We start from the raw sequence: 22,561 nt of genomic DNA, 5'->3' as shown, positions 1-22,561 counted from the left end.
TAAATTGGAGCAGGATGTAATTCTGCTGTCTCTTATCTATGTTAAATGTAGTGCTATAAGAAAAAATAACCCCTCTATCTCCCTTATGGGGTTTCTAGAGCCCCATATAGACTCCCTCAGGAAAGTCTCTATTGGTTGGAGAGAAGAAACAGAGGCCAAGAAGAGTATCTGGAAGCTAGGCAGCAAATAAGCCTAATCTTTATTAATAGAAAATAAAAGGTAAACGGTAAAGGACCCCTGGAAGGTTAAGTCCAGTCAAAGGCAACTATGGGGTTGTGGCGCTCAACTCGCTTTCAGGCCGAGAGAGCTGGTGTTTGTCCATAGACAGCTTTCTGGGTCATGTGGCCAGCAGGATTAAACCGCTACTGGTGCACAGAGGACTGTGACAAGTGCCAGAGCACACAAAAATGCCATTTACCTTCCTGCCGCAGCGGTACCTATTTATCTACTTGCACTGGTGTGCTTTCAAACTGCTAGGTTGGTAGGAGCTGGGACAGAGCAACGGGAGCTCACCCTGTTGCGGGGACTCGAACCACCAACCTTCTAATCAGCAAGCCCAGTAGGCTCAGTGGTTTAGACCACAGCGCCACCTGCATCCTAACAGAAAATAAGCAACAGGGTCCCCACACACAGAAGGGAGGAGAACCCAGAACAAAAGGAAACCAGAATTTTTATACCTTTTGAGTCGGATCTCCCCGCGGCCTGGCCTATAAGAACATCAGTCATACATCAGAAATACATCATAGAAAGGAGGGACATCGGATAGAGTTACAGGTAAGTTTTACAGGTAAGTCATTGACACCTCAGGTGTCTGTGGGTTTTTATTTAGCATTTATACAACCCTTAAAATGGAGAGACGGGCATGGATGGGTTTCAGTCTGTTGCCTCAAAAATGTCTTCCTCCCAGTTCCTGGTTTTTTTGCTTACATCCTAATATCGATAACATGCTAACAATTACTTGTTATTGTCTTTTGCAGGAACAAACAGTGGGGAACACATCCTTAGGAATGTGAAAAGGAAGTATCAAAGGAGCGTCTCAAGAGAGTCCAAGACTTTGGGGGGGGGTGTAGCTTAACAACGTATAAAATATATAGACTTAAATCATCACCTTATTCCTTATCTAAATAATGAACTTTATTGTTTTATCTACAGTGGGTTCTTTGGTTTATATACATACAGTGGTACCTTGGTTCTCAAACGCCTTGGTACTCAAACAACTTGGAACCCAAACACTGCAAACCCAGAAGTAAGTGTTCCAATTTGTGAACGTGCTCTGTTTTGAGTGTTATGCTTCCAATTTGAGGTCTGTCAGTTTTTGCGGCTTTTTTTTTTGTTTTTGTGACTGTGTGGAAACCAGTTCAGCTACTTTGTTTTTGTGACTGTGTGGAAACCAGTTCAGCTACTGATTGATTGTGTGACTGCAGTACGCTGTTCATTGCTTTCATTTTATGGATCAACGGTCTTGTTAGATAGCAAAATTCATGTTAAATTGCTGTTTTAGGGGTTGTTTTTAAAAGTCTGGAACGGATGAATCCATTTTGAATTACTTTCTATGGGAAAGTGCGCCTTGGTTTTGGAACGTTTTGGTTTTGGAATGGACTTCTAGAATGGATTAAGTTTGAGAATCAAGGTACCACTGTACTATGTAGAGATGATGCAAGGGCATCATTCAATGTGTGTGTGGGAACACCACTTGACAGCTTATGAATGGAGTGGATTGACATTGTGAATTGGTGTTATTCATTATCGACACAGTAGATGGTGCTGTGGAGCTGATCAGAGCTTTCATCGCTTGTAAAAGGAAAAAAAAAACCTGTTACCTTTTGCCAGATGAACTTAATACATCTACTGCTTCTATAATGAGTGACACCAGTTCACAATGTCAATCCACTCCCTTCAGTGGATGGCGAGGGCTCATTCATGAGCCGTCAAGTGGTGTTTCCCCACACACATTGCATGATGCCCTTCCGTGATTTACATAGTATGTATATATATAAGAATCCCCTTCATGGATCACTGCCTTGCCGTGGCGAAGGGGCTTGAAGAACTCAGAGAAGCTATGAACTATGCCGAGCAGGGCACCCAAGATGAACAGGTCATAGTGGAGAGTTTTGACCAAACGTGATCCACCTGGAGGAGGAACCGGCAAGCCACTCCAGTATCCCTGCCAAGAAAACTCCATGGACAAAGACAACAGGCATATAAAAGTTATGACGCTGGAAGATGAGCCCCTCAGGTCGGAAGGCGTCCAACATGCTACTGGGGAAGAGCGGAGGGCAAGTACAAGTAGATCCAGAGCTGATGAAGCGGCTGGGCCAAAGCCGAAAGGACGCTCAGTTGCGGATATGCCTGGAAGCGAAAGGAAAGTCCAATGCTGTAAAGAAAAATATTGCATAGGAACCTGGAATGTAAGAACCATGAACATGGGTAAGTTGGAGGTGGTCAAAAATGAGATGGCAAGAATAAATATTGACATCCTGGGCATCAGTGAACTAAAATGGACGGGAATGGGTGAATTCAGTTCGGATGACCATCATATCTACTACTGTGGGCAAGAAACCCGTAAAAGAAATGGAGTGGCCCTCATAGTCAACAAAAGAGTGGCAAAAGCTGTACTGGGATGCAATCTCAAAAATGATAGAATGATCTCGATACGAATCCAAGGCAGACCTTTTAACATCACAGTAATCCAAGTTTATGCACCAACTACTGGTGCTGAAGAAACTGAAATTGACCAATTCTATGAAGACTTACAACACCTTATAGAAGTGACACCAAAGAAGGATGTTCTTCTCATTATAGGGGATTGGAATGCTAAAGTAGGGAGTCAAGAGATAAAAGGAACAACTGGCAAGTTTGGCCTTGGAGATCAAAACGAAGCAGGGCAAAGGCTAATAGAGTTCTGTCAAGAGAACAAGCTGGTCATCACAAACACGCTTTTCCAACAACACAAGAGACGACTCTACACATGGACATCACCAGATGGGCAGCATCGAAATCAGATTGATTATATTCTCTGCAGCCAAAGATGGAGAAGCTCTATACAGTCAGCAAAAACAAGACCTGGAGCTGACTGTGGCTCAGATCATCAGCTTCTTATAGCAAAATTCAAGCTTAAACTGAAGAAAGTAGGAAAAACCACTGGGCCGGTAAGATACAATCTAAGTCAAATCCCTTATGAATACACAGTGGAAGTGAGGAACAGGTTTAAGGATTTAGATTTGGTGGACAGAGTGCCTGAAGAACTATGGATGGAGGCTTGTAACATTATACAGGAGGCAGCAACGAAAACCATCCCAATGAAAAGGAAATGCAAGAAAGCAAAGTGGCTGTCCAATGAGGCCTTACAAATAGCGGGGGAGAGAAGGCAAGCAAAATGCAAGGGAGTTCGTGAAACATACAGGAAATTGAATGCAGATTTCCAAAGAATAGCAAGGAGAGACAAGAAGACCTTCTTAAACAAGCAATGCAAAGAAATAGAGGAAAGCAATAGAATGGGAAGAACCAGAGATCTGTTCAAGAAAATTGGAGATATGAAAGGAACATTTCATACAAAGATTTCCATAATAAAGGACAAAAGTGGAAAGGACCTAACAGAAGCAGAAGACATCAAGAAGAGGTGGCAAGAATACACAGAGGAATTATACCAGAAAGAAACGGATGTCTCATATACCCCAGGTAGTGTGGTTGCTGACCTTGAGCCAGACATCCTGGAGAGTGAAGTCAAATGGGCCTTAGAAAGCACTGCAAATAACAAGGCCAGTGGAAGTGATGGTATTCCAGCTGAACTATTTAAAATTTTAAAAGATGATGCTGTTAAGGTGCTACACTCAATATGCCAGCAAGTTTGGAAAACTCAGCAGTGGCCAGAAGATTGGAGAAGATCAGTCTACATCCCAATCCCAAAGAAGGGCAGTGCCAAAGAATGCTCCAACTATCGTACAATTGCACTAATTTCTCACGCTAGCAAGGTTATGCTTAAAATTCTACAAGGAAGGCTCAAGCAGTATGTGGACCGAGAACTCCCAGAAGTGCAAGCTGGATTTAGAAGAGGCAGAGGAACCAGAGACCAAATTGCAAACATGCGCTGGATTATGGAGAAAGCTAGAGAGTTCCAGAAAGACATTTGCTTCTGCTTCATTGACTATGCAAAAGCCTTTGACTGTGTCGACCATGGCAAACTATGGCAAGTTCTTAAAGAAATGGGAGTGCCTGATCACCTCATCTGTCTCCTGAGAAATCTCTATGTGGGACAAGAAGTTACAGTTAGAACTGGATATGGAACAACTGACTGGTTCAAAATTGGGAAAGGAGTACGACAAGGCTGCATTTTGTCTCCCTGCTTATTTAACTTATATGCAGAATTCATCATGCGAAAGGCTGGGCTGGATGAATCCCTAGCCGGAATTAAGATTGCCGGAAGAAATATCAACAACCTCAGATATGCAGATGACACAACCTTGATGGCAGAAAGTGAGGAGGAATTAAAGAACCTTTTATTGAGGGTGAAAGAGGAGAGTGCAAAATATGGTCTGAAGCTCAACATCAAAAAAACGAAGATCATGGCTACTGGTCCCATCACCTCCTGGCAAATAGAAGGGGAAGAAATGGAGGCAGTGAGAGATTTTACTTTCTTGGGCTCCATGATCACTGCAGATGGTGACAGCAGCCACGAAATTAAAAGACGCCTGCTTCTTGGGAGAAGGGCAATGACAGGCCTAGACAGCATCTTGAGAAGTAGAGACATCACCTTGCCAACAAAGGTCCGTATAGTTAAAGCTTTGGTTTTCCCAGTAGTGATGTATGGAAGTGAGAGCTGGACCATAAAGAAGGCTGATCGTCGAAGAATTGATGCTTTTGAATTATGGTGCTGGAGGAGACTCTTGAGAGTCCCATGGACTGCAAGAAGATCAAACCTCTCCATTCTGAAGGAAATCAGCCCTGAGTGCTCACTGGAAGGACAGATTGTGAAGCTGAGGCTCCAGTACTTTGGCCACCTCATGAGAAGAGAAGACTCCCTGGAGAAGACCCCGATTTTGGGAAAGATGGAGGGCACAAGGAGAAGGGGGCGACAGAGGACGAGATGGTTGGATAGTGTTTTCGAGGTTACCAGCATGAGTCTGACCAAGCTGCGGGGTGCAGTGGAGGACAGGAGTGCCTGGCGTTCTCTGGTCCATGGGGTCACGAAGAGTCGGACACGACTAAACGACTAAACAACAACAACATATATTATTATTATTATTATTATTATTATTATTATTATTTATTATTATTATTTATATCCCGCCCATCTGGCTGGGCCTTCCCAGCCACTCTGGGCGGCTTCCATAAAAACCAAAAATACAGTAAAATCACACGTTAAAAATTTCCCTGAACAGGGCTGCCTTAAGATGTCTTCTGAATGTCAGGTAGTTGTTTATCGCTTTGACATCTGCTGGAAGGGCGTTCCACAGGGCTGGCGCCACTACCGAGAAGGCCCTCTGCCTGGTTCCCTGTAGCTTTGCTTCTCGCAATGAGGGAACCGCCAGAAGGCCCTCGGCGCTGGACCTCAGCGTCCGGGCAGAATGATGGGGGTGGAGACGCTCCTTCAGGTATACTGGACCGAGGCCGTTTAGGGCTTTAAAGGTCAGCACCAACACTTTGAATTGTGCTCGGAAACATACTGGGAGCCAATGTAGGTCTTTCAAGACCGGTGTTATATGGTCTCGGCGGCCGCTCCCAGTCACCAGTCTAGCTGCCGCATTCTGGATTAGTTGTAGTTTCCGAGTCACCTTCAAAGGTAGCCCCACGTAGAGCGCATTGCAGTAGTCCAAGCGGGAGATAACCAGAGCATGCACCACTCTGGCGAGACAGTCCGCAGGCAGATAGGGTCTCAGCCTACGTACCAGATGGAGCTGGTAAACAGCTGCCCTGGACACAGATTTGACCTGTGCCTCCATGGACAGCTGTGAGTCCAAAATGACTCCCAGGCTGCGCACCTGGTCCTTCAGGGGCACAGTTACCCCATTCAGGACCAGGGAATCCTCCACACCTGCCCGCCTCCTGTCCCCCAGAAACAGTACTTCTGTCTTGTCAGGATTCAACCTCAATCTGTTAGCCGCCATCCATCCACCAACCGCCTCCAGACACTCACACAGGACCTTCACCGCCTTCACTGGTTCTGATTTAAAAGAGAGGTAGAGCTGGGTATCACCTGCATACTGATGAACACCCAGCCCAAACCTCCCGATGATCTCTCCCAGCGGCTGCATGTAGATGTTGAAAAGCATGGGGGAGAGGACAGAACCCTGAGGCACCCCACAAGTGAGAGCCCAGGGGTCTGAACACTCATCCCCCACCACCACTTTCTGAACACGGCCCAGGAGGAAGGAGCGGAACCACTGTAGGACAGTGCCCCCAGCTCCCAGCCCCTCAAGACGGTCCAGAAGGATGTTATGGTCGATGGTATCAAATGCCGCTGAGAGATCCAGCAGAACTAGGAAACAGCTCTCACCTTTGTCCCTAGCCCGCCGGAGATCATCAACCAGTGCGACCAAGGCAGTTTCAGTCCCATGATGAGGCCTGAATCCCGACTGGAAGGGATGTGTGTTTGAGCACATAAACTATGCAGACTGGGGTGCTTGTCTTGAGAAGAGCTTGGAATATTTTTTTTTTTGGGGGGGGGGAGCATATTTGCCTCAATCTTCAAGCCCCCCCCCCCATGCTCTGAGTGGCTTACAAAGGTCAAAAGCATGACAGCCCTTGTCTTCAGGTTTGCACTCTAAAAGGCGTGGCACAAAAGGAAAAGGGGTTGGGAGGAGCGAGGGGGAGAGCAGTGCACCAGCTAAAGTTGGCAATGGACACTCTGAGCCACTGAGATCACCGAGAATGGCTGCTGTTAGATGACTGTTGATAGGAGAGAGGACTCCGATGGAGCTGGTTTGTTGGAAAAGCGGATGGGAGCCCAGCTTCCCTTCGTTCCCTCTGCTGCAGCTATATGTGGCTATATTTGGAAAGATCATCTCAGTAAGTGATGAGGCAATGGTAGTTAACCACTAAAGGGAAAACACACAATTAACCTTGGTCAAATGTCAAACAATGAGTGAAAAATCTTATCATCTTATCTGTGCCAGTTCTGCCTTCTCTTAAGGCAAGTTTAGGGGAGCAGGAACAGCTCTTTCAAATTGCCATTGTGGTCATTAAGAACCAGAGAAAAGCTGCTGGCTGGTGAGCATAGATGCGCTGCTTTAAGTCTGAGCCATACCTTTTATTTTCAGATGCCAAGGAGCTGCTTCAAGGGCAGATTTAAGCTGTTTGATCCATGCTGGAGCAAAGGCTTCATCCCTTCCAGGACCAGCAAAATGAGGTGAAGGCCTCTCGTGACATGTGCTGGGGCAGTGCCTCCTAAACCCCTGGCTGTTCCCCTCTAAGAAAACGCCATTGCATAGATTTGGCCTGTTCTTCTGTCTCTTCCACATAACAAAAATGGTGCATTGCTGTTGATCGTGGGGAAATGTGTATTTTGAAATGGAATATCTTCAGGCAGGGGAGAAGAAGTTGATAGGGTGTGTATTTGTTTTATGTATTTTATTTGAAATATTGTCATTTTAGCTTTCTGCCTGATGACAAACCTTCAAGATGCCTGACAGTAACGGGGGGGGGGGGGGGGCGGAGCACAAGGAACATAATAAAGGCAGTAGAGGCTACAGTGCACAATGTCTTCATTTGTTGGCCTATTAAAGAATTTATTCTGTGGTTACAATTTGAAATCTCAGCTAAGTAAACACATGTCTATCCGGAGCTGCAGGTCAAAAAGACACTGGGATGGGGAAATAGTGGCCGTACAGATGTTGTTGGCAGTTGCCCAACAGTCCCAGCCAGAGTGGCCGAAGGTCAGAAGAGGAGGGGAAGATCACTTAAACTGGCCAATTTTGTTTTGAAAAATAAACATCCATAAACCTAATATATCCGCAGACTGGTGAAAAATCACCCCTCCATGGCTGCTCTATTCTACAAAATAAAAATGTTTCGTCTATGCACACTTCTTTTTTAAAGTATGTGAATAACATACTATGTAAGGTAAAGGGACCCCTGACCATTAGGTCCAGTTGTGGCCAACTCTGGGGTTGTGGCACTCATCTCGCTTCCGGGTCATGTGGCCAGCATGACTAAGCTGCTTCTGGCGAACCAGAGCATGAAATAATGAGGGGGACCCTTATACCTGTGCAGAAAATTATGCAAAATATGAGAAATGGACCTCAAAAGGTAATGATGCAAACAGGGCAGGCAAAACTATCACCAGTACACAATGTGGCTGTGACTGAAGTAACTCAATAACTCTCATTACAGCCTACAGTTTCGCTGAAAAATTCATACGCTGCAACCATGTTTTTGGATTTTAAAAATTGTTTTATTTTTGCTAAGCAACTTCCATGACTGAAGGACATTTAGGTGAGTATGCCTTCCTAGGCTAGGGAGAAAGTCTCTTATTGTGTTCTGTCTGCAACACATTGTGCTGACTCTTTCAGGTTGCGGTGACTGAATCGTCAGAAGAAGCCCTATTCTGTGTCACCACGAGGCTCACCTGCAGGTAGAACACTCCTTTTGCTCCAGCTCCTCTTTCCTTCACACTTCCCAGAGTTCACTGTACCTGAAGTGAGAGTCACCTGCATTTGGGCTGTGCTGCTTTAGGTAAGATCACATTCTACCACTCAGTGGCCTTTTCTCAATACAATTTTTTCTGTATCGGTCTCTCCTTTTTCCCATTTTTGTTTATGGTGGTGTCTTCAAAGGTCTCTCCAAATAGCTCGCAACCCTCAAATGAAGCCAGCTCCTCCAGCAGAGTCCCAGAAGTCATGGTGGTAAGAAAAGCTATTTGTTTTTTTGAAATTCATTTTCTGTAGGATTGGTGGAAGGTGGCTGGGGAGAAACTAGCGACGCTAGATCGCAGACCACGAATGGGATCCGCAGGACACAATGTCACCCTCAGATGGACAAACAAAAGGGTGAACAGTCTTCCTTCTTTCATACCAATCTTAATGGCAGAGATTTAAGTCTGAATCTCATCTCTCTGTTGTGCCCCTCTAGATCAAAGGCTCATCCAGCTTCAAACAAAAATGGCAGTCAAAATGGCATTCCATGACTGAAGGACATTTAGGTGAGTATGCCTTCCTAGGCTAGGGAGAAAGTCCCTTATTGTGTTCTGTCTGCAACACATTGTGCAAAGACTCTTTCAGGTTGCGGTGACTGAGTTTTCAGAAGAAGCCCTATTCTGTGTCACCAAAATGAGGCTCACCTGCAGGTAGGAGAAGACTTCTTCTTTTGTTCCGTCTCTTCTATCCTTCAGGCTTCCCAAAGTTCACTGTACCTGAAGTGAGAGTCACCTGCATTTGGACTGTTCTGCTTTAGGTAAGTTCACATTCCACCACTCAGTGGCCTTTTTCCCCCAAGAACATGTTTTTGTATTGGTCTCTCCTTTTCCCCGTTTTCTTTTCTGGTGGTCTCTTCACAGGTCTCCCGTGACTCAGATGAAGCCAGCTCTTCCAGCTGCATCCCAGAAGTCATGGTGGTAAGAAAAGGATCACCTGCAGGTAGGAGAACACTTCTTCTATTGTTCCATCTCTTCTTTCCTTCAGGCTTCCCAGAGTATGCCTTTCTTGGCTAGGGAGAAAATCTCTACTGTGTTCTGTCTGCAACTCATTGTGCCAAAACTCTTATCGGGTTGCGGTGACTGAGTTGTCAGAAGAGGCCCTATTCCATGTTACCACAAGGAGGCTCACCTGCAGGTGAGAGAACACTTCTTTTGTTCCAGCTCCTCTTTCCTTCAAGTTTTCAAGAGTTCACTGTACCTGAAGTGAGAGTCACCTGCATTTGGGCTGTGCTGCTTTAGGTAAGTTCACATTCCACCACTCAGTGGTCTTTTTTCAAGACAATGTTTTTTGTATTGGTCTCTCCTTTTTCCCATTTTCTTTTCTGTTGCTCTCTCCACAGTTCTCTCCAAAGAGCTCTTCTTAACATCTTAAGGTTTTCTTTTTTCCTGTGAATGTTCTCTCAGGTTTTTCTTTTCCCCTCGTTGCATTGCTCAAAAAAAAGCAAAAGACACTGGTGGTTGGTACTCCTGGTTCCCAGGACGGAGTTCAAGCCCCTGCGGTGTCCATGCTTTCTTCCAATGCAACTGCTATCCCTCTGTCTCGCTATCCCTCTCTATCCCACATTGCCCAAATAACGACTGGCTCCCTTTTTCTTAAGCCAAAGTATTAGCATGGGAGGGGGGTGACTTCAGTGACTGAGCTTGAATTTTAACTCCACCATTGCACCAAAGGACCATTTCAAGCACCACGGCAATGTGCTGCTGCTGGGAAGATGCTCACTTGATGCATCACTGGTGTGTGTCTAAGTCGGCTGGATTCAGTACCTACTTCCCCTGCTAGCGTTCCAACTCACTGGTGTGAGAAGTCTCTCTATGCATCTTGTCTGCCTGCATTCCAGACACTACTGGAGGAGCAATTCTCCCTGCAAAGGTATCCTTATGGGGGAAACATGCTGTGGAGCTTGCTATGTAGGGTGGTGTTTATGTTTTTTAACAATTCATGATCAATTGCTTACCAATCTTCTGTCAGTAAATGGTGGATCATGAAGCAAGGAGAATTGGGGAGAGACCTTGGCTGATGCAACTTTGTTGACAACTTTGTGTGATGCAGGTGCAGATGCAACTTTGATGACAGATGTTCTGGCAACTTAGGAAGTTCAGTGTCTATGTTTGCTTGCTTTCAGATTGGCAGGTACAACCAAACTATTGTGCAAGGAGGCCTCTGTTTCAAGGCTAGATTTGATGTGCTTTCTCATAACGGTGAGTCTGTTTTTGGAGGTCACATGGCAAGCCTGCAAATTAAAAAAATATTTTTGAAATAAAAAGTGTCAACAGAGGGATTTCCAGTGCAACCCTATGCTTATCTACTCTGGAGTAAACCCAAATTGGTTCAAAGGGACCTATTCCCAGCTAAGTGTATGTAGGATGGTAGCCTTTATGATGCATCAGACTTGGTCTATATCTGCTGAAGGGGACTTAAAAATTCTTGAGTAGATATAGGATGCAAAGATTTTTAATAAACTTGAGGCATGAGCCTCAAGTTAAGTACAGTCATACCTCGGGTTGAAGTTGCTTCAGGCTGAGCGCTTTCGGGTTGCGCTCTGTGGCGACACAGAAATAACGAAATGTTCACCGCGGGCCGCACCGCCTTGGGACACTAACTGCTCACTTCTGGCGGTGCCCCCGCAGGCGGCTAGCCCCACCCCCGGGTGCACAGCACCTCTGGAAACACGATAAATAGGTATTCCTATTTTTCTGTAGGGTGAACCCAGTCCTGGACTTCGTACAAGGTCCACACCCCCGGATTCCTTTAACAGAATACCCTTAAGATTGGAGGGGCAGGTGATGGCCACACCTCCCCTCCTCCATCATAATATCAACCAGTGCCTAACCGTCAAACCTTACAAAGTTGTGACAATTACTACAAGGTAGGCAAAAACCAAATGGCCCAATGTCAATTTGCCAAGTGGAAAAATTCCTACCAGGCACCTCAAAGGCGACCAACCGAGGTCCATAGCAAGGCCAAATTTGAAACCTGAAAATAGGGAGGGAAAGAGATTGAGGAAATGAGTCAAGAGTGATGTTAAAGAGGGTTGCCGTCCAGAGGACGATTGGGAAGGAGGAGGAGAAGCCGTCTTGTCTGTGGATCAGGTGACCCTAGGACCTGTGCGCCATGACTGCACTGCCCCCCCCCTAAGCATTGGAAGACTCTCTCGTGCAACGCGGGCGCCATGCAGTGGAGGGCATGTTGCTCCAGGGCTTGGGTGCAGAGATGTAGGCCAAGATGCCAAGCCGGAAAGCTGCACATCACTAAATAGAGAGAGCCTGGGACGTACCAGGCAGCTCCTCAGACTCATCATGGGTCTGAGACCCACTGGAAGCAGTGGCTGCAGTGTCAGGAATAAAATCAGGGGTAGACTCAGGGTCTGCATCTTGGCTCACGTCCTCAGGCCTAAACTGCTGCATCAAGGTATCCAATTCAGCAAAAAACTGGCGCATTGCCCATGGGTCTTTTGCCATACCTGCCAATGCTGACTCCAGTGGCCCTACTGCCTGCCCTGCAAGTGAGGAGCCCCTTCCTTACTGGGCTGACTGGGACCGGGTCCTGGTAGCTGGAGCACATTTCGACCCAGTGCCAGCAGCAGTGGATGCCTGGTTCTTCTTGGGAGCCATGAGACAACCCCAATCACAGTTCTAGAACTACCACAGAAAAAACCTGTTGCCCTGATTGGTTCAGAACCAGATGCGCAGGCAAACTTGGCTCAGAATTATTGACCAGGCAGTTACAATATGAACTGAAGCAATCTTCAAATGATTCGCCTGCCAAATATCCTGAGTGCCTGTAACAGTGATTAGTGCTAGACCAAATTAAGCAATAAAAATTCTAAGTGATTTAACTAAGCTGATGCGTTTTGGCCCACTAAACTCTTCTTAAACACACCGCAGCCTGATAAAGTGAACCCACCCAAGGAACTCAAGTGATAAAATGAACCAGCTGTTGTATAGTTAACCTTCAATTAAGGTAAAGGTAAATGGACCCCTGACCATTAGGTCCAGTCATAACCGACTCTGGGGTTGCGGTGCTCATCTCGCTCTATAGGCCATGGGAACCTTCAATTACATCCTCTAAATCAGGTCTGAAGACCAAATGTGGTGCCCCATCCAACTTGAAACCATCCAGGGCGCTGCTTAGCTTTGTTAGTGTGCCAGCAGTTTTCTTGCTGCACCACTAAAAGGATTCCTCTGTACTGAATGCAAAACACCCAAACAAAACAGCAACCCACAACGTGATTGGTGCTAATCACATAAGCAAAGTAACCAGATTCAAATAGAGGGACAATGCAGTGAAGCGCAGACTTACATGTATTTGTTTCTTTTATTTTTATTTCAAATTTATTATTTATATTATTATTAATTATGCTTTAAAGCTTCACTTAGAATCAAAATTCTGGAAATCAATTTTAATTCTGTAAAAATAAAAAAAACAAGTGATATTTAATCAAAATTAAGTAAATAAATCAACTTCAGCACACATTTACTTATAATAGAAGCGGCTCACTAGGGGCCAATGCAGCGAGAAGACCTGAGAACCCCGCACAGCAGCGCAAAATTTACCCCGAGCCAAAGCCTTGAGCACAAGAAAACCGAGCCAAAAGGCAGTTTTAACACGCCTGCTACTATTGCTGCAGCTGAATGCGACTACGTGTATAACATTCTGATGGGTCGCCCTCGGACCACGAGTGCGACCAAATGGCGGCCCACAGCCAAGCTTCGCAGAACTGTAGAATATAGGTCGTTTGCCCACTTCAAAAATGGCCGCCGTAACCGTTAACCGTAAACGGTAAACAGAGCTTGGTGGCCAAAAACAACACGGACGTCTCAGGAGAGCAAAAGCCTGTGGGCGAAGAAATAATAATAAAAATTATTTATACCTCGCCCAGAGCGGCTAACACCAATGGGTTAACTGCCAGGAAAGGAAGGGAAGCTCCAGTGGCGTAGCGTGGGGGGGGTGCAGGGGGGCCCGGCCGCACCATCTGGGGGTTAGGGGGCGCAAATCCATGGGTTAGTTAGGGGGCGCAAATTATTTGCCTTGCCCCGGGTGCTGACAACCCACGCTACGCCACTGGGAAGCTCGCTATGAGGAAGCCCTGCAGCCGGCTGCACAACACAGCAAAAGCCGGCGGGCGAAGAAAGGGTTAACTGTCAGGAAAGGAAATCAATTGCGCGCGCCCCCCCTCCCCCCCGCCGCCAAGAAAGCTCCGTGAAATTAACCCACTTCGCTCTCCCAAAGCAAGCAAAGACCGACAGGCGCCCAGCAGGCAAAGCGAGCTCCGTGGAGGGAGGAGGAAATGGAGCAAAGGGACTGGATGGGATGCAGGGAAGGTGGGAGAGAGAGAGAGAGAGAGAGAGAGAGAGGGAGAGGCAGAGAGAGAGAGAGAGAGAGAGGCAGAGAGAGAGAGGGAGAGAGAGAGAGGCAGAGAGAGAGAGGGAGAGAGAGAGAGAGAGAGAGAGAGAGAGAGAGGCAGAGAGAGAGGGAGAGGCAGAGAGAGAGAGAGAGAGAGAGAGAGGCAGAGAAAGAGAGAGAGAGGCAGAGAGAGAGAGAGAGAGGCAGAGAAAGAGAGAGAGGCAGAGAAAGAGAGAGAGAGAGAGAGGCAGAGAAAGAGAGAGAGAGAGAGAGAGAGAGAGAGAGAGAGAGAGGCAGAGAGAGAGAGGGAGAGAGAGAGAGAGAGAGGGAGAGAGAGAGAGGCAGAGAGAGAGAGGGAGAGAGAGAGAGAGAGAGAGAGAGAGAGAGAGAGGCAGAGAGAGAGGGAGAGGCAGAGAGAGAGAGAGAGAGAGAGAGAGGCAGAGAAAGAGAGAGAGAGGCAGAGAGAGAGAGAGAGAGGCAGAGAAAGAGAGAGAGGCAGAGAAAGAGAGAGAGAGAGAGAGGCAGAGAAAGAGAGAGAGAGAGAGAGAGAGAGAGAGAGAGAGAGAGGCAGAGAGAGAGAGAGAGAGAGAGAGGAGAGGCAGAGAGAGAGAGAGAGAGGCAGAGAAAGAGAGAGACAGACAGACAGACAGACACACACACACACACACACAAGACCTTAGGACTGAGGAAAGGTCCCAGTGGCTGCGCAGAGCCACGAAGCAGGGCAACCTAAGAGTAGGGGGAGGTGTAATGAGGGCTCCAATGTGCGGCTCTCCCTCCCGTGGCAGAGCGGCTAAGGGCGCCCCCAGATCTGCTCTCCGCTGTAGCTCGGGGGTTGGAGCAGCAGCTCTCCCCGCAGCGGCCGAGGGAGACCGAGGAAGGCAGAAGCCGGCAGTTGGAGGAAGCTCTCCGGCTCGCGCCTCGGTTTAAATGGGGCCCGGCCACGCCCCCTAGCCAGCGGATTGGTTGGCTGGCAGGCGAAGGAGGGGGGCCGGGAAGCGGAGTTCAGGTTCAGAGGTGCCAAGAGGAAAGAAGAAACTCTTTAGGTTTGCCACGACTACGGCTAGGATGTTACTCTGCCCAAAGATGGAAAAGGGAAGAAATACCAGCTAAGGAAGAAGGGCTACAAAAAAGGAAGGAATATGCTGAAAAGGCGAAATTAACAGAAAAACTATGAGACAAAGACAAAAGAGAATTTTTTTAAAAAAGAAAAGACTGGGAACCATTTCAGAAACAATGTAAAGAAAGGGACTCAGGAGTAGGGTTTGAGAAAACGCAGTTAACAGAAATAAATATAAAAGCTATAAAGATGATGTTAAAACGATAAGAGATAACAATAATATACAGAATCCATATGACGACAGAAGCAAATAGGGGAAGTCAATATGGGGGGGAAAACCAGAAGAAAATAAATATAAAAACTATATAGACTATAAAAAACTATGAAAATAAATATAAAAACTATAAAAATAACAATAACCTGTGAGAATCCATACGAAGATGGAAGAAAGCAAGCAGGGGAAGTCAATATGGGGGGAAAACAGAAGAGAAGGTTGAGGGAAGTCGGGGGGAGGGGGGGAACTGGGGAAATGTACGCCTTTTATTATGATGATTTGATATGTTGTAATATGATAAAAATGTAAAACTCAATAAAAACTTTTTTTAAAAAAGGAATGCCTAGAATCATTCACCGCTTGGAGATTGCAGTGGCATGCAACAATATGCTCCAACAGACATGGTCCTTTTCTGGCACTTGTTCTGGCAAAGATACAGTAGTATCTTGGGTTACAGACGCTTCTGGTTACAGACTCCGCTAACCCAGCAATAGTCCCTCGGGTTAAGAACTTTGCTTCAGGATGAGGCCCCATTAGCTAAAGTGCTACCCCAGGTTAAGAACAGTTTCAGGTTAAGAATGGACCTCCAGAACAAATCACTGTATTTTTCGCTCTATCGGATGCACCCGACCATAGGACGCACTTTGTTTTAGAGGGGGAGAACAAGAAAAAAAATTTCCTCCCTCTCTGCGCAGTGCCCCTTCAGCGAAGCAGCAGGAGAAACGGAGCCCCTTCCATTTCTCCTCCCGCTTCGCTGAAGGGGTTATGCGCAGAGAGGGAAAGCTGCGCAGCGCCTCTCCAGCGAAGCAAACCAGCGGTGCGCACCGACCCCTCTTTCTCTCCAGGCTTCAGCGAAAGCAACGCAAAGCCTCCGGAGCGCGGCCGGAGTGCTCCCACTGCGCTTCGGAGGCTTCGCGTTTCAATCGCTGAAGCCATGGAGCCTGCATTCGCTCCATAAGACACACACACATTTCCCCTTAATTTTTTTTGGGGGGGGGAAGTGTGTCTTATAGAGCGGAAAATATGGTAAGTTCTTAACCCGAGGTACCCCGAGGGCTTCTGGATAGATGTTAGGGGGTTCCTTTTTCATGTCCCCTCAGTGTGCACACACATATCATGCATGAACTAGAGTCCTTCAGGTTCAGTTCCCTCTCTTTGGTCTTCAGAAGTTAAATCTACATTCAACTAACACACCCCATCTGCAGAAGGGCTTCAGTGAAACTCCCTCTTTCAGTCCCTCATGTTTTTGGAGGGGCAGCCTTCTCTATGCTTGTCAGTGGTGGGAAAAGTCCATCTTCCTTGGCAGCAAGGCGCACAGGTCGCTGTGGAGCAGGACTGAGGGAACAGCTCCCTGCCTGCAGGACTGATTTCTGAGTAAACACACATCTCTTTGAAGGCCCCCGGGGATCGTCCTCACCCCCAAGTGCACGGCATGGATGCTGCTCCGGGTACCAGAGCACCCAGCTCCGCCACTGCTGCCACCTTAGCTATGCCCAAGGTCCCAAGCCAGCCCCTCTTCCCATAGCTTTTCCCTTAGCCCTTTTTCACGGTGGTCACGCAAGAGTGTGATGATGGGTTAATAAGTGGCAAGAAGTGATGAGAATTCACTCCCCAATCCAACATCTGCAATCCTAAAAACATGAAGGGGTAAGGCCAATAGAATATACCAGCACCAATTTCTAAGTAAACACACATCTGTTTGAAGGTTTATTCCAGTGTGGGTCAAGATGAAATGGCGAGGGAGTCACCTTAAGATGATGAAAGGAGCAGTGTGAAGCACACTTCTTTATTTCCAGAATGTATTAATGTGGGAAGAAAATACTAATTCTTCACCCAAGCCCTGCAATGATTGCATGCTGAAAATGAAGACATTTGCACCCGCTGGATTAATGCTGCAAGCGACTTTTTTATGTGTCATTATGACCAACAGGTGGTGGAGGGAGCGAGTCACAGTCCAGTGAGTGAGCCTGTCCCTGGCTATGCTACTGGTGTTGGCCCTCTCACTGGTCAAAGCTGAATGAGTTAAGGGGCAGAGGGATTAGGAAAGAGACCGGGCTGGGGAAGGTGAAACAGGTTTGTAAACAGGACTGAAACCAGTTTAGGTTAGATTTATAAAGTAAACAAAGGGATTTTACTCTTCTGAAAAAGTACTGTTTATAACTTTAAAAGGAGGTATAATTAAATTTCACCTGTGAGCTTATACACACACACACACACTCTAGGTATCTGTCTAAAAAGTATTAGGAGAGGCAATAATTTTTAAATCAAAGGGAAATGGAAAGAAAATAGAAGACCAAATACCATATTTTTCGCCCCATAGGACGTACCGGCCCATAGGACGCACCTAGTTTTTTTGGGGGGAAATAAAGGGAAAAAATTATTCCCCCCCCCCCAGGTGCTCTGCGCTAATCCCGAAGCTTGGGGCGTGCGGAGTTCAGCGCGCCCCAAGCTTCTGGGTGCCGACAAGGTCTCTGCTAGCCATGGGAGAGCCGCACGGCTCTCCCACGGCTAGCGGAGCGCTGCACTAATCCCGAAGCCTGGGGCGTGTGGAGCTTAGCGCGCCCCAAGCTTCTGGCTGCCGGCAAGGTCTCTGCTAGCCCTGGGAGAGCTGGGTCTCCCACGGCTAGCGGATAGCTTCCTGGAGCCTGGAGAGCGAGAGGTGTCGGTGTGCACCGACGCCTCTCGCTCTCCAGGCTTCAGCGAAAGCCTGCATTCGCCCCATAGGATGCACACACATTTCCCCTTCATTTTTGGAGGGGAAAAAGTGCGTCCTATAGGGCGAAAAATACGGTAATTAATCCTAATCAAAGAGGGACAGTCAATTGTGGACCAGTGGCACAGCAAGGTCAGGTGGTAGCCGCTGTGGACTTTTTTTGTCTCAAACCCGCCCCCCCCCCCCCACACACATTGAAATTGAAATCTGTCAAAGAGAGCCATGCAGGTGATCTCAACCTTGGGTGCAGATCCTGCCTTCTCGCCCTCCCTCCCTCCACCACCCTCTGCCAGAGAGAGAGCCAGAAGATCTGGAGGGTGGCAATGTGAGAATGGACCTTTTAGTGGTGACTCCCTGTTTGTGGAATGTTCTGGCACCATCATTATATAAAAATCATTTTTAAGCAGGCCTTTGCCTCTCAATTATCTTTGGCCTTGAGTGGGTGGAATGTTTTAATCCTGCCTTTTAGAAATAGGATTTTCCTTTATTTTTTCTTTTATGCTGCTTTCAATGTATGTGTTTGTAGGTACATATATTGAAAGTTGCTTTGAATTACCATGGTAAAAAAGACCAATAAATTTAAATAATAATAATCATTCACTATGTCCTTTTGAACAGAATGCTACAGAGCACACTTAAATACTGTGCTAAGCTAACTGTCCCAGAACCATGCACTCCCTCAAACTGGGTTGTATGAAAATAAACTCTGAACATAACCTCATATAGGCCCTGTTCGAAGAGCTGCATTGACTGCCAGTTCATTTCTGGGTCCAATTTCTCGTACTCACTTGAGTGTTTTAAGCCCTAAATAACTTAGGCCCCACGTAGCTGAAAGACCTCCTGCTTCCCTGCAAAACCTCACAGGTGTTAAGATCAGCAGAGGGAAAGCTCTTGGGAGTTTCACAGCCCTTGCGATTCGGGGTGGGGGTGGCCCAGAAGATGGCATTCTCTGTGGAATCCCCTAAATTGTGGAATTCCCTCCTCACAGATATGTGTGTGGCTTTGGGCAAAAGATGGAGATGAACCTTGGAGATGTGGGTTTTCAGGGCCCACTCTGTTCCATTGATTGTTAACTGTTCTAACTGTTTAAAAATTTGAATTTTAAATTGCAACCAACCCTGGGACTTGTTGGTAAAGGCTGTGTAATTAATGACGATGAGTATAACAACAGCAATGTGAAATAGTAGAAATTGCTTTAGGAATGTGCTTTTTTGGGTCACAAACACTAGTAATCAAGAGGAAAGGAGAGCAAAATTTTCAAGTTCAGAAGTCATCATGATTTCCAGCACTTATTCAGCTCTGATACCTATAGTTGTTGGTTTAGGTGGGGGGGAGAAGGCGGGAGGTAGTTTATTCCCATGAAAGTAGACTTGCGTCAAGAGTTAAACAACAAACTGCTGACATATTTCTTTTCATTTCCACCATACTTTTCTGCCAGAAAGGCTCTCAAAGCAGTTTACAACAAAAACGCAATTCATACAAACAGTGGATTATTTTGATTAAGCTGGTTATTTGGATATTGTGTTCTTAGAACCAATTCCTTGTTGGTGGCCAAGCTCCCCTCCTGCAATTTCCAGCATCTGACCTTCAGAAGCATAATACCAAGAAATAGCACTCCAGGGAGGGTGACTTTACCCTATATAAGAGTGCAAAGTTCTATGAAACAATTCAGTATTCTTTCTTTCCTTCTCTCTTTTTTAAAAAAGTACTATTTGGGTCAGAGATATTTTATCAAATAAAAACAAAGGAACAAAATTTTAGGGGAGTTAAAGGGTTAAAACAGGCTAGACATCCACTTGGTTGGGAAGTTGTTTTGGTCTCCTTCTCCCTACCCCACCCCTCCATTCATCCTATTAGTGACTGAATTAACTTTGAAGTATTCCATTCTAGATTAAAAATGTGCATGTTCATTCAAACAGCCTTAAGAATAATACTTGTGAGTTTCTGCTTGGCATTCCTACTTATGCTGCTGAGTAAGATTTACTAAAACCCGGTTAACAATTATATAGTTAAAACAATGGGCATCTATGATGGAATACTACGTTTTCTCCCCCCCCCACAAACACATTGCAGGAGGCTGGGCTAGATGACCCTCAGGATTCCTCCCAACTCTACCATTCTATGATTCTATAGGATAAGATACTATCCTACATATGCTTGTTTGAGTTTATTTATTTTATCAAATTTATACGCCGCTTGATGGTAAAAACTCCCAAAGTGGTTTACAAGAGATAAGCCAGTAAAAGCAAGCAAAAATTACCATCGTACTTTAAAACACACAAAAGTTAAAATAATAAAACAGATTAAAATGAACGCAACTTTCTAAGCATCTGGGTAGGTTTGTCTAAATAAGGAAGGTTTTTTTAACAGGTTCAGAAAAGAGAACTGTGAATGTGTGTGTGTGTGTGTGTGTGCGCGCGCGCTTGCGCTTATACAGATGGTGTGCCTTTCTCAAACTCGAATCCCCAGTTGTTGTTGCACTACAACTTCCATCATCCCTAGCTACTAGGACCAGGAGTCAGGGATGATGGGAGTTGTAGCTCAACAACACCTGAAGGCTGAAGTGTGGGGCTGGTGTGTATATACACGCCGACCCACCCCAGGTTTCCCTGCCCCTATTAGCCACTGGGAGCCAGCTAGGAGCGTCCATCTCACACACACTCAGACACTCAAGTAGAGGAAATCCTTCCCCATAAAGGACCAATATTTGAAGTGGGGCAGGATGGTGGGTGCTCCTAGCTAGCTCCCAGTGGCTCAGAGAGGCAGGGGGTAAACCCCTCTGTCGATGGAACCCAGTGGCAAGAAGCAGGGGGTGGGGTTGGGGGGTTGGTTAGAGCTTTAAAATAAAGAGGCATGTCTTCTCCATCCAAGATGAGGGTCCCTATTGGGGGTGTTACAATCTGAAGGTGGGGGTGGGGGGAGTGGCGGAAGGAGAGGAATCCAATGCAAGCATGAAAATGATGGCCTTGGAGTGACCTGTGTGTTTGTGTGTTTAGAGGAGGCATGGGCTAAGACTCTTTCAGGTTGCAGTGACTGAGTTGTCAGAAGAGGCCCTATTCTGTGTCACCATAATGAGGCTCACCTGCAGGTAGGAGAACACTTCTTTTATTCCAGCTCTTCTTTTCTTCAAGTTTCCAAGAGTTCAGTGTACAGTGAAGGGAGAGTCACCTGCATTTGGACTGTGCTGCTTTAGGTAAGTTCACATTCCACCACTCAGAGTCTTTTTTTTCAAGACCATGTTTTTTGTATTGGTCTCTCTTTTTTCCCCATTTTCTTTTCTGGTAGTGTCTCCACAGGTGTCTCCAAAGAGTTCCCAACGCTCAGGTGAAGCCAGCTCTTCCAGCAGAGTCCTAGGGGTCATGATAAGAAAAGGCTCACCTGCAGGTAGGAGAACACTTCTTTTCTTCCAGCCCTTCTTTCCTTTTGTTCCAGCTCTTCTTCCCTTCAGGTTTCCCAGAGTTCACTGTACCTGAAGTGAGAGTCACCTGCATTTGGGCTGTGCTGCTTTAGGTAAGTTCACATTCCACCACTCAGTGGCCTTTTTTTTTCCAAGACCATGATTTTTGTATTGGTCTCTCCTTTTCCCCATTTTCTTTTCTGCTGGTCTCTCCACAGGTCTCCCGTCACTCAGATGAAGCCAGCTCTTCCAGCAGCGTCCCAGAAGTCATGGTGGTAAGAAAAGGCTCACCTGCAGGTAGGACAACACTTCTTCTTTTGTTCCAGCTCTTCTTTCCTTTTGTTCCAGCTCTTCTTCTGATCAGGTTTCCCAGAGCATGCCTTGCTTGGCTAGGGAGAAAATCTCCATTCTGTTTTCCCATTTTCTTTTCTGCTCTCTCTACAGGTCTCTCCACAGAGCTCTACTTAACATCTTAAGGTTTTCTTTTTCCCTGAGAGAACATTCTGCGAATGTTCTGGGTACACGAGAAGGCTAAGTTCAGTACTCCAGCAACTTTGGAACAGAACTACGTTGTTTGTGAACTGCATTGGGTCATTTAGTTTGACTGTCTGGAAGATGCAAATACTTGGCCAAATTGGCACATGGCCAATTTGGTTGCCAATAAATAAATTTTGCTGCATGTTTCTGAGATTGTGGTCTTTCCAGCTAATGGCTCTCATGCAGGTTTGTTAATTGTCTTACTTTAAATGTTGTGTGGATCTTAGGCTCTTTTCAAATGTGTTTTTTTGGGTGGGGGGTTATTGGGTTGTTTTTATTCTGATTACTGTATGTATTTTGTGGTTTTCTACTTTGGTTTTATCCTGTGAACCACCCTGACACCTCCAGTTGTAGGGCAGTATATAAATTCAATTAATAATAATCATCATCATCTCAGCATATTGGGGAGACTGTGACCAGGTGATATGGCCCATCAACAGTTAGCAGACTGAATAAGCTGTATCTTTAAGAAGACTGGAATGCTAAGAGCAATTTGAATACAGTCAAACTTTCCCTTTTTAAACAGTGTCCCTCCTTTTACTCAACAGAAATTTGAGTAGAGCAGGGGTGGAAACACTGAGATGAAAATTGTGGTTGTAAACAATGG

At 46.1% G+C, this 22,561-nt stretch overlaps 2 long non-coding RNA genes across 2 annotated transcripts in view; both read left to right on the top strand.

Moving 5' to 3' along the window:
- LOC307206784 overlaps window positions 1-22,561 on the top strand; it is a 610,614-nt gene that overhangs the window by 214,807 nt on the left and 373,246 nt on the right. The window lies entirely within an intron of this gene.
- LOC307206779 lies at window positions 8,478-21,927 on the top strand. Its single transcript, XR_013834484.1, has 3 exons — window positions 8,478-9,490; window positions 21,317-21,344; window positions 21,652-21,927. It is a non-coding gene; the product is annotated as an uncharacterized lncRNA (long non-coding RNA).

The sequence above is a fragment of the Podarcis cretensis genome (genome assembly GCF_951804945.1).
Source record: "Podarcis cretensis genome assembly, chromosome: 17".
Taxonomy (NCBI): Eukaryota; Metazoa; Chordata; class Lepidosauria; order Squamata; family Lacertidae; genus Podarcis; species Podarcis cretensis.
Note: the sequence above shows the minus strand (reverse complement) of the source record. Positions and strands in the feature narration are given on the sequence as shown.